This window comes from Meleagris gallopavo, chromosome 1, assembly GCF_000146605.3.
Source record: "Meleagris gallopavo isolate NT-WF06-2002-E0010 breed Aviagen turkey brand Nicholas breeding stock chromosome 1, Turkey_5.1, whole genome shotgun sequence".
In the NCBI taxonomy this organism is placed as follows: Eukaryota; Metazoa; Chordata; class Aves; order Galliformes; family Phasianidae; genus Meleagris; species Meleagris gallopavo.
This window is the reverse complement of record NC_015011.2, coordinates 23,371,415-23,390,836: the sequence shown is the minus strand read 5'-3', so window position 1 is coordinate 23,390,836 and position 19,422 is coordinate 23,371,415.

Sequence of the window (19,422 nt, the reverse complement as noted above, 5' to 3'; positions counted from 1 at the left end):
TTGTTTTTTGTTTTTTTTTTTTTATTAAAGATCACAGAGTTTAGATTAGTTTGAAATAAATATGTAGCAAGTATGAGATCGAACACATTTTTATGTCTGACCTTCATAAACCAGCAGGACTAGATGATATTCACCAAGACAGAAGTCATATGTGAAATTATGGAGCAATTGGCCAAGGGCATAACCTGTCATCACAAGTAGTATCTGTGTCAAAGTACTGGTGAGCTGCCAGTATGATTACCAACTACAGAAAGTCCTAGATCCTGGTAAGTTTGACTTCTGCCTCTGGTTAGATGGTAGAATGAAGAATAAGATAGCTAAATTAATAGGAAAACATGATCTCTGGGGAAAGAGGGAGGGTGGCTCAGTTAACAGATCCAGAGTGTCATAGAATGTTGACAAAATGAACCTCAATACACAAAATATTTGAATTTTCAAAAAATCTTTGACAAGGTTACATGCAAAAGATTATTAGAGAAAGAAAGGTGTCAAAAATTTGGATCATTTGTGAAGCTAATGAAACAAGAGACAAAAGTTTGGGATGATCAGCACAGCACTAAAATTAGGCATGTGACTAAGTTCAGTGCTGAAGTAAATGTGAAAAATTAGGCACCAAATAATTTCCATCTGCCAACAGAAAGAAAGCAAAAGGGTAAGAAAACTTATTGGTATAGGGTGGGAGATATGGGCAGAAGAGACAAAGAATGTTTCCAATTTTTTTTTACAAATATTTATGCAACTGAAAGAATGAAGTAGAAAGATAAAAAATAAGAAAGGAATCAACCCAACAACCTAAACTATTTTCTATACTGTACACATTAGTAAAAGTACAGATGCTGAATAGAGGACAAGGAAGAGTTTGTATTGAGGTTTTTTTACTTACATGATTGTTCATACAAAAAGTGTAAGTAGAAAAGTCTAAAAAAGGTAAAAAAAAAAAAATCAAACTATCAGAAGTTTTAACTGATCTGGACACTGATTCTAAAGCATGTGGTACCTGTTTTTCACAACATTTAGTGTTGTACTTTATGCCAGCTGAAAGTTAGCGTGCTCAATAGGTTTGTAAATCTGAACTCAAAGATTCTACAGGAATCAGAAAAAGAAGACTATGCAGAAGTTTGAAGATGAGACCAGAAACATGTATGAACTCAGAATCAAAGGTAGGCGTTGAACACACCTATTCTCTTGGTAGCTATAAGTTATGGGTTGTTTGGGTTATTTTTGTAATATTCTGTTTCACCTACTATATTACACATTTTGTGACCAAAAAAAAAAACGAAAAAAAAAACGACTTTCTTCAGTTTTATTAAATTTTTATTTAAGTCTAGAATCCAAATTTGAAATAATCCTCTGCCACAGTGTGTAAAAAACAAGATTAGAGAAGTTAGACATTTAAAAAAATAAAGAGACTCGTGTGCAGTTTTTATACAAGGAAAATCACAACAATTGTTATCAATTCAGTATCAGAAACAAATCAAAATTCTGGAATCTGAGATGCTGCCTTTGCAAACTTATTCAAGTAATAAAGAAACACCTTTGATTACTTTTAAAGTAAAGCTCTTAAAAGCTCACAGGTATGCTTGTAAATCCAAGCCATAGAGAAAGTTGAAAAATGAAATTCAAGAACGTGGAGGCAACAGTTCACAGAGCTTATGTGTTATTCCATTCCCTGCTACCCTTCCACCTTCCAGCTAGCTCTCCCTAAGTGTTCTGTAATGAGTCATACAGCACTGTTGGTTTCAGGACTCAGCTTGGTCCCCCTTCTACTAGTAATACAGATATAGTCTGTTTCTATAGGGTTGGAAAAAAAAGAGTAGGATGGAAATTAGATCATAATTTTACAAGACAGTCAAAGATAAGGAAAATTGCTTGAGCAAGTGGAGTGACCTTTCCCTTGAGACAGCATGAAACCCACCAACAAATTACTTTCAAGAGATAAGTACCCACAACTTTCTCTTTTGAGTGTTACTAAAAGTTCAGGTGAGGCCTGGCTCTTAATGAGATGCATAGCACATACGCTGCAAAGAGATATTTAAAACTAGCTTGAGAAAGCAACTTGCTTAAATCACAATGATCCCAGATCCTGTATTAATAGCAGAAACACTTCTATTGCATTTCTGCTGCAAGGAGGATGATACTGCCAGGGCACTGGGACATTGAAGTAATATGGGACTGATGGTTCAGAATTCAGGTATGGAGCTACTGTTCCAAAAATTTAATGACCCATAGCAAAACTGCCTTTAGAGGAATGACACTGTAGCTGCCTTTAAAATTTCTCCTCATCTTGTGTTGTGTGATATCTTTAAATGTCACTGTGATCTTAATGTCCTGTGACCATTCTTTGCTGCTTAGCTGACTTAGTTGAATTAGACTTTTTTTTTTACTTTTTTTTCTTTTCTTTTCTTTTTTTTTCTCCTCAGACATTGACTGAGGCGGCTAGAAATGTCTACAAATAATGACAATATGGTCTGGGTTCATTAGCTTCTTAAACTCCTTACAGTTTCTGCTTGTTATTTAATGCAGGCATGAAAAGTTCATCAATAAATTACTGTTAAGGCACAGATACAACCTCCACTGTCAGTCATAAAATGAATGACATAGAAGAAATAAAAAAAAAAACAACCCTAATTGCTTTATATTGTTTGGCTGAATCTGTAATGAATAAAAAATGATCTGACCTTTCTCATGTTACTTATAAATAAACAAAAAACAGATTGAAATGATGCTGTCATTGGGGCACTAAGTAAGTGACAAAGGATCCATGTGGTACATACATGCAGGACCTGACATTTTCCCAGCATCAGTAATTGTCTGTCAATTTTCTTTCACGCTTTACCAGCTCTTTGTTACATATTAGGAATATTTGTGCTTACCCTAAGTGACCAATCTCTGAATTGATGGAAGTAAAACATATGCAACATACTGACACTTGAAACTTCATAGATTTCCTAAAGCAACAACACTGTTAAAGGTAAGGCAAGGTTGATTAAGTGCAGAAGCATTAATTTTTTAACAATGTCTCATTGATACCCTGCATAATTGTTGCTATATTCAGTAGCTGTCTCCGTAAGTGCTCCTTTATTATTCAACAGGCTGAGACACTTTGTGAATACCATCAAAATCAATTACACTATGGCTACTTTTGGGGGCCAATGAGGCAAAGAATTAACCTCCAACTAATTTCCAAAGTCATTTACTGACTGATAGTTTAGCACATTTACTTCCACAAGCGCAGTATGTTATGAAGCATTTAAAAAATACGGTATGCAATAAAATATGAGAATAAATCTGAACAGTAAAAGGGCAATTATTATTACATGATAAGTTGAAGTAAACGTTGCACATTGAGTATTTAGGGCAATGGGTTATATGTAAGAGTTAATTTGTGAGATGTATTTTCACCTAGTCTTTAAAAATCAACACATTGATTGACTTAGCTTAAAACAATAATGCTTATTTATAAGACGTGATCATCCAGCTACCTGATTGAATCCATTACTATTGAATTTCATAACTGGACTAACTGAAGTTATACATAGGTTCCTCTGACGGCAATGCCTCCTATTTATTTCCGTGGAAACTACAACAGAAACAAAGATCACAACAACGCAGTCTGATAGAGTTCAGCTACAAATTCTTGGCTCAAACCACTATTTTTCTACATAGTCAACACCATGTTTCACCAGCGATGAACAAGAGTCTGCATTCCACACTCATAAAAATCTGTACCAGTGGAGGTGCCCACTGTCACTGTCCCCACTGCTGAAACACAACACTCACTGTCACACTGTGCTTTTATCCACTCTTCAGTCTCCATAAACATTCAGCAAGCATCAATGAATGTCATTTGGTAGGAAGATTTGGCCTCTACTGCCATACCACCAATATCCACCCCTAATATCATGGGCCAATATAATAAAATAGGAGGCATTTCTATCAGAGCAGCCCCCATATTATGAAATAAGAATTAGATAATTAAATAGAAGATGTTTGCTTTTCTCTTTCCACTGAGCTTCAATGGACTATCTTAAACAATCATTTTATTCATCTTAATGTGAGTATTTTGGAGAATGGACAAGATTATAATATAAAAAGGTAATCTTTTTTTCTCCCTGAAGGAACTGGCTATATAGCCCATGGAACATTGATGGCGTTTAGACAAATGACTTAATATCAGGAACGCTTTTTTCTTTATATTCTTCTGTTAAAAACTCAGCTGGAATCAGGAGTCTACTACTCTAATAAAAGCAATGTACGGGACAAGTGTCTAGATAGAATTTATACACTGAATAAACACAACTAAAAAACCACAACACTATATGAGAGCTGCTCCAAAAGTAATGCCTCATATTTATATTAAGTTTAAAAGAGAAGAGTACAACTTAGTTGGTAGATACATTGCCATTTTCTCCTGCACGACTTGGTCAGAAGAAGCTGTTGAAGACATATCTGGCACTGAAAAGTATCCCTTAGTTTGGATTTTGCTGTCAGGTTTGGTTGGTTGGGTTGACCACTCCATAAATTCAGGAACTTCAGGAGCCTATCAGTGCACTTTGTGCTCACTTTTACATTGAAGTTTGAGAAAAACAAAGAATGTGGCTATACATGCAGACTGGGGGATGAGATGTTGGAGAGCAGCCCTACATCCAGGAAGGCCAAAAGTAACCTGGGCTGCATCAAGCACAGCACTGCTAGATAGTCAAGGGAAGTCTACTGTTCTTCAACATAGTCAACACCAGCAAGTATGTGTTTTCACCAGTGACGGAGAAGAGCCTGCATGCCACACTTGTAAAAATTTGTACCAGTGACTCTCTCACAGTCATCACTGCTGAAATGCACCACCCGCCACCTCACTGTACTCATATCCACTGTTTGGTCTCCACTAATGTTCAGCAACCATTGACGAATATCAGTGGGTGCCATTTTTTCTTATGAATTAATTCAGTAAGACACTTTTACTTTGTTCATACTTCCATGTTAGATACCATTTAGTTGCAGTGCCTCCCTACAGCCTCTACTATTGTACTGCAACAGAAGTTAATGAAATATTGCTGGAAAGGTTCAGCCTTTACTGCTATGCCACCAACATCTGCCTCTGACTTTGTGGATCAACCAGACATAACTTTTGGAGCAGCCTTTGTAAAATATATAATGAAGGTCATATACATAAGTAACAAAACTTATTTTTATCTTTAATATTTTTTTTATTAAAACAAAAAACAAAACTACAAAACTAATGGGATATTTGACTCTGTTTTAGTGAAACTACACATCAGGCAGGTTTAATGGCAGTGGCTGTAATTCTCAGTGAGCCCTCTGAGTGCTCATCAGAGGTTTTTGATGAAATGTTACTCCTCCTGTGCTTCATCCTTGAAAACATTTGTTTTCACAAATGTATGTACTGCCAAAAAGCAGTGACATGAATAAGGTGTGATTGTGAAGGGAGGAATGTTTTCCTCTAGTATGGGAGGGCTTATAAAAGTGAAAAGACATGATCATATTTTTTATTTGAATGCCCAATTGCACCTCTATAGATTCTATTTGAAAAATTGTAGGTAATGTATTTCAACTGAAAATGGAGTTGCAAATATACTAAGAAATGATGATTTTATTGGCAATCTTGAAACATGCCGTCAAATTCTTTTATCAGACTAGATATTTTTTGGTATTCACAGGACTGTTTAGCCAATGAACAAAAATGCATATGATTATGTGCTATAACTTGATCTAGGACTGCACTGTGCACTCTCTGTGCCCTTGTTTCAGCTCAGATAGCGTGAATAGCACACCAAAGTTTGGCTGTTACTCAGGAATGGTTGCACTCCCAGAGCTGGGCCACATTGTTCAGCAGGACAGTCACTGCTGCAGCGGGGGCAGGTGGTGCAGGGCAGAGGCTGGGCTGCAGAGCCAGCTGTGCCAGGCCACATACAGCCTGTGAGCTGCAGGTTGAACCAGGTTGCCTGGTCTGTAGCCATATTATCTGTGTAGCAAGTGCATATACAAATAAATATTCAGTCATGAGCTCAGTTTAGTAGTCTACACTGTGACAGCTAAAGCAAAAATAATAAATGCATTGTTACAAGAAAAGAGATAGTTCCCTTGTGATGTTTGCAGCTTTGTGTTGGAAGACATTTTATAGTGACAGTAAAAGATAAATACATTTGCCACTCAAGTGAAGCACTGAAAGAAACTGGTGATACAGTGGCAGTTTTCATTTAAATAATACATAGGCTTTACTGTTAAAATTGCTAGCTTATCTCAATTTAATACCCAGATAATTGTTCATAAAATGCCAGAAAGCCAGATATGTATTTGGATTCTAAGAATAAGCAGCAATAACAACTTTGGTTTTGCCATTATAATCTCACTAAAAAAAAGACAATATACTAAGACACTTTTCTCCAAGATCCTTTGGAGCTCTTATTTCTGCCATTAAACTCTGTTGCTGTTTTTTTACTGCAAACAGCAACCAGGCTGTATGTTAGACCCTACTGATCAACAACACTCAGTAGTGCTTAACCTTCAGCTGAAATGCCTTGAATATTCATTCTGTTTAATATAATTAAAGATGATTTGGTATTGTCCAAGAGTATACAGTATAGAGTATATTGTAGATACAAGAGTATACGTTGTGTAAGGAACCAAGACTAGTGGCAAAAGAAAAATCATAGTCTGGCTGGACTCACCTGAATCTCTGTATTTTTGAGTCAGTGAAGGCTTCAATTCAGAAGACAGCAAAGTATTGTCTAACCACAGTAAAAAGCTTTGATCTCAGTTTGGCTGAAGATTGATGAAACTGGAACCTTTTAAGTAAAAAGCAACAAAAAACTTTAATTATTGATTTGAATAGAAAAGCATTGCAAAATTTAGGCTTGGATTATTTTTGGTTTGTGCAGCTACAACAGAGATTCTGATAGTGCTTCTACCAGAAAATGAACATTATTACGGCCTCTGGAGGTATTTGAAGTGGAAGCCATGCACTAAGCATGGTTTGTAAAGTTCATATGGCTTATTTGGGCAAAGACACTCGTCAAAAGAACATGATTAAGCTTTTAATAGCTTTTTCCAACTGGGAAGTGAGCAATCTTCATTTCCATTGCATTCATTTAAAGGTGAAACCACTGACACTTTACAAAAATTAATATAACAATTATTAATTAACAATTTCAACATTCTGGAAAAAAAAATCTCTCTTTAGCTTTAAGCTAGATGATTCTCAGAACACTTGAGATGGTGGACTAGGCATTAAGATATATAGAATTATATACATGTAATGTGTTGAAAGTGTGTAATGAGCATGAGAACATGAGACCAGAGAAAGAGAAACATAATATAATGCCTTCTTGAAGGCACTTGACTCTGAAAAGTGTCCCTGCTTCCATGCCTTGTTTGAAGCCTTTATTAAATAGCATTCAAGGCAACACGGCAATGACCATTCTCTCAGACAAATGCCCTCATCACTCATGTATAGGCTCAATTTTATTTTCTTCATTTCTTTCAAGCCTGAATGTTAAGCTTCATCCTTAACAGAAGAGGATGGATGTTATTTTTGTTTCTAGCATAGTAGATTATGCTATTCCCCCCCTCCCACCCTCTCCTTGGAATTCAGAATTTGATTTTATATACTTCAAAGTCTTTCCATAAGAGGCTGATTTATTTCTTTAAACCCAGGAGTAAGTTTGGTCTGTGAATCTTGATCTCAGATACATTTCTAAACCAAGAAGAGGCAGACCTGTAGAAACCTGTGCATTTCTATTGGTTATTTTCCCATCCATTTTTTTTTGTCTATGAAACCTAGTCCTACATGTCCCACTCTCCCCTTGAATTATACTAGGATCTCAGGAGTCCGCCTTGCTATGAGTATATGAAATTTCTATTCCTGAAAATGACTAAATGGATATCTTTTGAATCAATGAGTATTGCTACATAGTGCTTTTGCGGAACTGAGCATGTGCAACTATATAAAAAAAAAAGAAATTTTGTTGGTGTTTTTGTCAGAAGTCAATGAATGAAAAAAAACATAAGGATGTAGATAATGCTCTTGGAAAAAAAATATTTCAGAAAAAAATATTTTGGTGAATTAATATGGTGTCTTTCATGAAAGACTTTTAAAGGATATCACTTTTTCATGAAAACCAAATGGAGGCTTATTAATTGAAGTCAACCTATTTAGTTTATCCAAGAGAAAAGTAACTTCACTGTACTATTTCAGTACCTGTATGGAAAATATATTTCAAACGATAGCTGCCTTTTTAATCAAGTAGAGAAGTTGCAATTAAATCCAGTGGTTAGCTGATGAGGCTGGACAAATTTGAATTAGGAATAAAACTGAAATTTTAATAGTGAGAGTAATTAATCACTAGAAAAGTGCAGCAAGATATGAGGTTAGTTCTTCATCATTTGAAGAAGTGAGATTGAATATCTCTCCTAAAAATATGGTATACTTCAAACAGACATTATTAATATAGAAATTGCCCAGTGAAATTCATTTCCCTGTGTCATATAAGAGGTCAGACTGGGTCAACATTGTGATATCTTTATCCTTAAAATCTATGAATCAATAGATTGGCAGAGTAAGATTTAAAGTAAAGGCTCCTTACTTACCAGAAATTAACCCAAGTGCTTCTTCTAAGTAATCTGATTTGATGAGTGAGGCTGTTTTTTCTCAATAGTCTTCCACTACCAAGCAGACTGAAAAACCCAGGCTTTTTTCTGTGTGTCTTCTGTTTCTAGCCTTTTACTCCAAATCTTTTATGCAAAGTTTAAAAATAGCATTCCAGACAGTGACAATTGCTCAACTTCAAAAGAGACATTTCTGACAGAGCAGGAGGCTTTTGGAAGCACTGCTGTAAAGGTATAGAACTTTATCCATTTGTAGGTTTTGGGAATATTTTGACAGATATATACAACTACAGAATATTCTAATTCAGGTAAAAATATTCATTGACACATTGTTTTTAAATACAAACTGAAGTATCTGTCAGCTCAATTTTTTTTCCCACTCTTAATTAAGAGAACATACACATGGAATGATAATGTATATGCAGACTAGAACTAAAGCACAGACTTACATTATCAGTATGTTGCCAAAATACAGAGAATATTTTATCAGCACATCCTCTTCATTTAGACAGTCTGCAAGGAGGATGAAAATATCCTGAGCTCTGCAGAAGGTGTAGCAGTTGCTGTATTAACCATAAATGAATATTACTGACAAGATACATTAATATTACGTGTTGTGATATGGCTTCTGGGAATAACCATTTATTATTTCATTTGTTCAGAGAAAGTTAGATGAATTCATCCAGCCACTCTTCAAATCTGATAGAAAGTTCATATTCAAAATAAGTTAATCCTTTTCCATTTGCAGATACTGAGTCCATGGATTTATATGAAGAGAAATTTAAGGGGAGAGAGGACAGAAGAATGAAGAATGAAGAGAAAGAGTAAAGCTGGGGTAAAAAAAAAAAAAAAGCAATTTCTATACTAGCATAACCTAAAATCAAGCTAGGTGTCTTGGTGAGGGTCTAACCTTAATTCTCCTTGCTATTCCCAGTATTTATTAAACTCACCCATTCTAGGATAACCACTCTTTTCTTCTTAGTGCATCTTAAATTACAGTGCTGAGCCAGCCCATCTACCCTTAAAGCGAGTTTCAGGAGCCAGTAGAGATGGGAATTGCACAGATATTGCTCTTATTTAGAATTTTTCACCAGCTCTGCAGTTTCTTAGTCATGCATACTATCACTGGCTTCCTTATCATTTGTCATATCAGCCTGGAGAAGAGAAAGCTGCAAGGAGACCTCATTGTAGCTTTCCAGTATTTAAAAGGGGATTATAAAAAGGAGTGGAATCAACTTTTTACAAGGGTAGACAGTGATAGCACAAAGGGGGAATGGTTTTAAGCTCAAGGAGGGAAGGTTTAGGTTGGATGCCAGGAGAAAGTTCCTTACAGAGAGAGTGGTGAGGCACTGGAACAGGCTACCCAGACAAGTTAAGGATGCCCCATACCTTGAGGTGTCCAAGACAGATTGAATGGTTGAATGGAGCCCTGGGCAACCTTGTTTAGAACCAGATACGGAAGTTGGTGGTGCTGCCTGTGATGATGATCCTTGGTGCCCCTTTCAACCCAAGCAATCCTATGATTCTATGATTCTCTGAGCATACAACCCCACCTATTTCTTTCTTGCTGTTGGAGCTTACAGAAAGAGATTGTTACTATATTACACATGCAATAGAAAACAAATAGTCTACTCCTATCTTTCCAAGAACAACAGAGAAAATATCATCTTGCCCAGAAATTCAAAACTTAAGTGCATTTTAACACAAATCTGCAGGTTACTGTGTTACTGAAAATTCCATGAATACTTGAGCTCTATCTGCCTGTCACCAGAACATGATAACCAACTTGACCCACTTTGGTATCTGACCACTGGGGGTTCTGAGGCTGCTAGGAGCTAATCCTACTGTGTCTCTTGAGCAAGTTGCTAGAGAATTTTTCTGGGATAGATGTCTTCCTCTTAAATACATCATTTCATCAAGACAGTCAAAGCACTGTGGAATTGTATGTAACAGCATATCACCGAATGACTTTACACTGGAATATGGTCAAGAAAGAATTTTTAAATAATGTATTCTACAGCTGTAATCATTGCATTCTTGATATCTGCTTAAAATAATGCAATATATTTCTAAGTTGTAATTTCGTTTGTACTGTAGATACATCATATACACACAATACTACTTCCCTTTATAGTCTAGCTTTTTACTTGGCTGGAAAACAGCTCCTGAGGATCTTGATAGAGAAATAATACAAAAATGAAATAGGTTTCATTCCCTCTTGAGAATTATCTGTATCACAATTGTTTGTTAAATCTAGTCAAAGCAGAAATCAGTAATATGAGCATATCTTTAGAACTTAGAGTGATTTCCAGATTCCAGGGACGATGAAAAGAATGATTATTTCACAAACAAAATGCCATTGTTTTCATTTTCACGGAATTTATTTGTTATGAAGTGCATGTGCATTAGTAAAACACCATGGAATATTAAAAAACCATTAAAAAACCATGGAATATTACAGAGTTGTTTCAACTGAAGAAGATTCTGATACAGTAACATGGAAAAAAAATCAGTTTGATTTTGTGAAAACTCCTTGTTTCATTTGGAAACTGATTTGAGATATACCAGGATCCAGAGACTGCTTTTTATGTCATCACATCATTTTCTACAGCTAGGATGCTTTTCTTGGAAGGTACCTACCATCAAACAATGAGTAGACAGTGCTGGATGCCTTGAATATAGTCACTGAACTGATAATGATGGATTTCTTCTGTGACAGCTTTTTAGGGGATAAATTAGACCATTTTTTCTGAAATAATATTTTATCCTTGCTAATCTGAGAAATAACATTTTTTTATTTTTCTTTTCTTTAGTAATTAAAGATAGCTATTTTGCAAAAAGAATGCAAAGATCTTTAACATAATTTAAATACTGTTACTGATGAATAAAATTTTTTGCTGTCAGTTGATTTTGAACAGATCTACTCCATATCCTGACACTTTGTCCTATTTATAATGGTGGCAACCAAGAACAAGTCTGCGTCTCCAGGATCTAATATATATTATCCTTTAATGTTCTTCTAGTTTCTTCATTTTCAATTAAAAGAAAGCACAGTTGAAAAACTTTGATTTCTGATTTAGCTGAAACACCACATAGTCATAGTTTGGGCATAGAAAAATCTGTTTCTGAAACATTCTTAAATGTGAAAATAGCTTTAACTGAATACAGGGATTTAAAATTATTTATACAGATAATGGAGAGTAAGTCAAAGCTCAGAATATTTATTTTATAATAAAGCAGTAACTTCTAAGTGAGTATACATGCTTAAATAAAGTTATGAAGATAAGCTTAAAATGTTTATATTCTCAGTTTATAACTTTTATCTTTCCTTTAAACAGTCTGCCAAGTGTTGGTATAATTTTGTTGTTGGCCATCATTCAGAGTAGGTAGGGCAGACAGCCAGAAAAGCACTCAGTAGTATTTCCTGTTCACCTGTCCATCCCCTTGTAGAATGAAGAGCTAATATACTTAAACCTAGAAAATTTGTCATCCAAAGAGTCTGTTTGCACTGAATTTGCAAGTCTTTCTACAGCTTCAGATGGTAAATAAAAATATATTTGGGACTGTTCTATTCTGGATGGTGTCCATTTGTAGCTTCAAAATTAGCAATCTCTCAGCCTTCTGCCTTTGTACACACTGCATTTTTTAGGCATTAGATTTCTTCTTTAAAGATAATTTAGACTGCAACAATCTTTTACTCTGAGCAATACAATATTCTTAATACCTTATACCTTAATTACTACTATTTCTAAAATAAAATATTATTCATATGATTGGAGTATATGTGAATCTTAGTTGCAAGACTGCAAGTACTGATACATAGTGCCTGCTGGATCATTAATACTCTACAGAATGACAAACATTCATCACTGTGGATGTTCATTGTGATATTGGTCCTGGCTTGAAATACAGTTTGATGCCCTATGATAGAGATTTCACAGTAAAAAAGATTTCTATGATAGTCTTTGTGGCTTAAACTATTTACTATTTTCTTCTAGGTTTTTTGTTTGTCTGTTTTGTTTATTCTCATTATTTTTTCATATACAGCTGATAACAATTTCCTTCCTTACAATATCATAGTTCAGCTTGAAAAAGATGTTGTTCAAATTCATGTGAAATCTGGAAGTATGTAATCAGCTTTATCAAGGTGGTCAGCTCATACTGAACATTCTCTTCAGGTAGAAATGATCTGCTAGAGAGTTCCCATGACCTGGGCCAAAGCATTTCTCAGATTCACATGTTCTTTTTTCATAGCATTCATTATGGTGCTTCTTTTCTGTTGACTTCTAGAACTCTTTACCATGACATATGCATTAACAGTATTTATCTTACTCAGCATGGGCAGGGCTTGCTTTGTCTGAAACGTAGAACGGCTACTGCAATAAATGAACAAGCGTAACTGTGTGAGGGTGAGTATTGACACAAGAATAAAAACTACATAGAGGTTCAATTGTAAATAGATGAATCTAGTAAAGGAAAACTATTTCTTCTTCTCATGGTTCCTACCTTCTTTCTTCTTGACTAACATCTGCTATTTATAGTCAACAGGCCTAAACGTCTCCATGGGATACTCTACATACTGGAAGGATCCTTTCAGCCATCTTCATCAGACTGTGCCAAAATAACCACCTCACAGGTAAAAGGAAGCCCAATGTGCGCATTAGAGGAAAGGGAAAGTGCTTAGAAGACAAAAATACTATCTTTGTACCTAGAAAGAGCTGTGGAACTAGAAAGCTCATCTAGGGTCAAGGTAGGAGTCTCTTTCACTGAGAAGATTCTGAATATAGATCTTCATTTTTGTGACTCATCCATTACAAGCTTAAGTCCTGAAAATCTGTTCAAGACTAGGGTAAAACATATCACTTGGTCCTGCCAACCTGCAAATTTCAGCTACTTTAAAGGCAGGATATTATACAACTGAACACTGAATTAAAGATATAACTCCTATTTACAGCACACTCCCTCTGGACATTGGCTTGATAATTTACCTCTCTGCCAAATTATGTGCATGTACTCCAATTCCCAGAATACATACTCTTTTTCTTTAAATAATGATAGCATTGATAGAAACAACAACAACAACAACAAAATCTGATTTCCTTAGGTAGAAATTATTACTATCTTAAATGGACCATGAACATTTTTCACAAAGGAGTACAGGGGGAGATGTCCATTTGTATTTTTTTGCATCACGTGTTATTAACCTTGTTTAGTTTCACTTCATTCATTTCTGTGTCAAAACAAAATACACTGTAAATATCATGTAAGTGGATGCAAAATTTATTGTGAGTAAATTCTAGCTATTTATGGATCTTAGTTTTTTATGGTTGTGTGTGATTGGGGGGGAGAGTTATAGAGCTAGCACAATTGTTGACAGAAAAAAATATGTACATACATGTTCAAGATCTACTCTGATTCACGTCACCTATCAAAAAATATGTGCATGTCTTTCCTGAAATGATGACTAACCGCTATGTTCTTCTATTTTTTGTTTTCTTTTTTTCCTTTTATATAATAATAAAAATTTATTATTATCATAACTTTATTATAATTATAATAAAATCCCCAAAATCTGTTAAAATATTTATTTTTTCTTCAAAAAATATACTTGACACTTTCGGATAGCTTCCATTGGGTGCTACCTTAAGTTATAAAGAGAATAAAATATGTTGGCTTACTTAAGCTTCCAGGCACTAAGTTTCTTGAAGGGATTTCAAATTGGTAGCTAATGCAAGTATTATACTTTATGAAACTGTACATTTTTTTAGAAATTACTTCGTTAGCAATAAAATGAAAGCCCTTTAAATAATGTTCTGTTATTCTGAGAAACAATAAATATTTAGGAATGAGTGAATGCATTTACTCTTCTCACTTAGGATGTTGACACAGTTTATTGCTTCTTGCAGATATTGTATCTGGTTTTCCAGTTCAATCTAAAGTTATTCAAAATGGTAGAAATATGAAAAGTGCAAGAACTAGACATTTTTGTTGTTTTTCAAAATGATGAGAAAGAAAAAACCTGTCCTTAATATTCTTCTTTTTAATTCCACAGTCTATTTCTGTGTTCCACAAGAACATACATATTATTCTGAAGGCATAAATGCAACGGTTGTCTTTTGCCTACTTTTCCAATTTGTCATGTACACAGAAAATTCTGCTTGTTTGTATGTAGAAAGTTGAGCTTTGGCATATATTTTTCTAGCCTAGAAAACTCTGTTTTCGTACTTAAACTGTTTAATAGATTGAGTTCTGAGATGGAATGTTAAGGGAGGCAGAAGAGCTAATAATATGTGTACACCTTTCCAACACTATGCTGACAATCTTCCTCTTTTTCCAAATCTGTTCTATTGATGTCATTTCCTGGCTGGAAATCTACCCATTTAAACTGTCTTGTCTAAAATTAAGTATTTAGACTAACATAGTGCTGCAGGTCTGTCCTGCAGGTGATAGAGGATGTTCTTGATCTTATTTAACCAACATTTATATTGAATTCAATCTTGTGTCAAGCGTGAGATTAACTACCATTCAAAGGAGAATTTCCGTTGGTGGATTTACTTCCCCTTTTCAGCTTGTTCCTGCCCCATACCAGTGCCATTGCTGCCTAATATTCAAGTTCATTGGAGTCATAATTTTTTCCTTCTTGAAAACAGGCTGTTTGGTGAAAATGCACCCAAACTTTAGTGAAAATAGTTGTAACAGGTGTGGCAACAAGCCACCAAAAATTGTAAGAAAAAGAAACTTTTTGTGCTTTTTTTTTTTTAGAAAAGATATGAGCTTATTCCTAGCTTCCCTTAATAACTACCTTTTTTTTATTTACTATCAGTCCCTTGAAGTATGTTAGACACCCTCACAAAAGTTTATCATGCAATTCCAATTTAAATGTAGGACAAACTATAATGAATATGAATGCCAATCAATAAATTCTTGAGACCCAGAAGGAATGTCATTATTTACTGGAAGTGACTAAGCCTATGTCTTATTTGCTAAAATACGTTCTTATGGCCAAAGGCACTAGATGGCAATGTTACACGTGCTCTTACAAACTGCCATTAAAATGCAAGTGTTTAGTCTCTAAAGAAAAGCTATATGGTTGCTACTGACGTGCAGTTGTATTTGAAAAGTATCAAACTTTCATTTTCACTCTAATATCTGTATTTGGTAAAGAGGAAAAAAAGAAGCAACATGTTTTGTCAGCTCAGATTTCTGCAGAAAGATATGTTTGAATGCTTTTTAAAGCTGGCTTTTTCCATAGGTGGCATGAAGACAGCAAACACACTTAGAACATACCCAGACAAATTTCTGCTCAGATGGATAAACTTACTTACTATTGCATTGCAGAGGACTAGTGAGGATATCAGAAGTGAGACACTGGTTTTGAAGAACATCATACTGTGTCTTTATTTCTTAATCTGTCATTACCTATAAATGAGATCAGATTCCAACAAGCTGAAAAAGACAAAGCCACAAATACTGTTACTGTACAATCATACTCACAGTTCCCTCTATGGTAAACAGAAAACGAAACAGCTGCAGAGAATGAGTCACATAACTGGTAGGTTCTCTTCTTTGTAGAAAAGTCCAGTGAGAAAATGAAAGTTTGAAGTAGCCTGAAGCTGACAAAGAAACACAAGAAGCAGTAGGTAAACAAATGCACTGAGCTTGTCAGTGTTCTGGTTTTGAGCACTTCCTTTCCTCAAAGCCGTATTTCTTTCCTAATTGCTTAAGTCTGTAAGTCTTTTGAGGGACACCAGAGCAGAAAGGACAGGGATGAAAAAAGGAAGAAAAAAAATATGCATATGCATGTGAGAGCTCCTGAGGAAGGATAGATCACTGAAGCAGAAGTCAAAGAATTATACTGTTCTGAATATGAAGAGGCAATAAATAGAAGCATTTTCCTCCTAGAAGGAAAATGAATGATCTCTCAGCTGCTCCAAGTGTAAGTTTTAGCAGCCAATATAGATACAAGGCCGTGCTGCTGAGGTGTTGGCATCTGGGAAAACATCTTTTACGTGTGTTAGAGAGCTGTATCTGGCATGCAGATTTTCTACTGACAAGGGACCAGCTATTGGTCCTGTGTTTGAGTGAATCTGAGCTCCCCAAAGAGAGGTGAAAATGTAGAGGATGTCGTTACGTAGTGGTAATACATAGATTGAACAATTAAGACATCTGAATCTGGTTTCTGTTTCCACTGATATGAAATAATCATGTGTCATTTATCTGCCCCCTCTCTTATGTAGATAGCCTTCATTTAACTTGTAAAATTAAACAAATAATCTATTATTCCTGACTGATTCTAAAGCTATGGGACTTGATGTGCAATACTAAGTTGCCATCAGCTTGGAAATATAGATGGCCACCGACCTTACAGGATCAAGCTGTAAATTACAGTTCCTTTATTGACTAAGTATCATCTTAGTGCTATATTAAAGAGGTAACTTAGTGCCTTCCTTCATGGACCAAAGAGTGTATCGCCTCCAAATGAAATGCACGAAATGACACTTATGTGGAGAAAATGTTAAATTTACAGAATTCAGTACTCAATTGAGAGTAAATATGGAAAATACTCTACAGTGATTTCAGTTGCACATTATTTACAAGGTACGTTTTTGTAATCACAATAACATGTAGACAAGAAATGAGTGGAGATTTTTAAACAACTGATGGGTTTTAGTGACTGTATCGTATCTTAATGCCTATGTATTTCTACATCATGTCTGTGTTCCTTTGTTTTTATTTTAAACAGGTATACTTCTAAGTGGGGGAATAAACATTATTCTTCCTGATGTAGCACAAAAAGTGATACAACATAGTATGTTCAGTTTGCACTTCCGATGATGCTTAAGAAAAAAGGAGGTAGATGCATTACAAACACTAAATACTGTGACAAATGTCAAATAGTTCTAAACTGTTGATCATATGACTGCTACAAGCATTTGGCTTTTTACTTGGAAAAACATGATTTTAAAGTACTTGATGGCTCATATTTTGTATTAGCAGTTAAACAAGAATTTTTTCTCTGTACACTTAGATTATATAAGAAAAGATTGTCGATTCCTGCTTAGTGTTATAATTCATGAGGGCTGCTCCGAAAGTAATGCCTCCTACTTTATTATATTAATCCACAGTGTCAGAGGTGGATGTTGGTGGTATGCCAGTAGAGGCTGAATCTTCCTACCAATGTGTTCCAATACATTTGGTTGGCATGTGCAGCAGAGGGAAAGTCTGATAAAAAGTTGTCTGACATGGCAGTGTGAATGAAGCAAAGAGTTTCAGTTATTTCACAAAAACTGTTAGTGGTATTTATATGTCTGAATACATGAAGAAATACTGTAAATCTATCAATTTATATGCATTTTGTTCAACCTGCTCCAAAATCCTGCTAGTTACTGATAAAAATCTCTGCTAGTTTGACTGATTTCTTCAGGATTTTAAGGGCAGAAGCCCTGACGATGGCAACTACTAAGATGATGATGACGATCCCTTTAATTCATAGATTCATAGAGTGGCTTGGGTTGGAAAGGACATTCAAGATCACTCAATTCCAACTCCATGATGTGGGCAGTGTTACCACCTCCTGGACCAGGACCCCATCTAATCTGGACTTGAACACATCATTTGCATGTAGCCATTGCTAGTTACACTGTCACTAAAACGTGATTCAGAAATTCATTGTTTTAGCAGGAAATCCTACTTTTTAAACATTCCATCCGTTCTCCCTGCTGTAGAATTCACATTTTTTTCCAGATTGCTGCTAAGTATGAATAGTTCTTCTGACTACAAGAACAAAAACTTAGCGGGTTGGATTCTCCTTTGGATCACGCTATGTGCAAACACCCTTGATTGTATATATTAAGTAACCATATTTTTTATTCTTTTTTAGTTATATTAGACATATTTTTTTTCATGTAAATTATTCTCTTACAGGTTAATCAGTACTAAAATAATAGTTTCAAACAATCTTTTGGATTAAAATGATTTCTAACTTAGTAAGAAAATGAAGTATTTTGTTCTATTCACTTCTTTCAATTTTGACAAAAGTATTTGGAGAACAGATGAAAAACAAGTTATGGTCATTCAAGAAAATAACGCACACACACCCAAAAAAAGTCCTCAAAGAGTACATTAAAAAAGAAAAGATTTTAGTTAAACAAAATAAACTGATTTTAATTTACACAATGAAACTTTGTTTCTTTTTTGAACTTCTATAACATATTTTTTTACAGGTTTAATTGGAAGCTTTTTCTCTTTTTTTTTAACAAATCGCGAGAGATTTGCTAAGATAAGTAGTCTTTCTTAATATGAAGCTGTTGATATCAGGTCATCCTTTTTTCTTTGAGAAACTATTGGAGAAAGACAATCTCATGTTTTTCTCCTAATGCATGTGTATTTTAGATGACTTGTAGAGAGATAATTAAGCACTGGGGCAACTGTAACACTGTTATTGCTTGCAGTGGGTGATTTAGTAGAAGATGATGCCTGGTGTCATTCAATGCAGAGAGCAAATTTGCAGTTCAAGATTTGAATGTGCTATCTTAAAATTTTCTTCTTATCCCTTTCTTCAGTATGCAGAGAACTGACAACTTGGAGCCCAGATACAGTAAAGTGCATTTGATCTCTTTCTCTTTGGCAGTTCAAAATTGCACTGTGGTGGTGAATACAGCTTTGAGATCTCATTGAAAGACCTGCATATATTCAATGTACTTGGATCAAAGTATGTCTAAGGGGAAGTGATCTAACAACCAAATTAAAAAAAAATAAGAAAAAATGAATAAAGGTTTTTAGAAAGAGGGAATTCCTTTT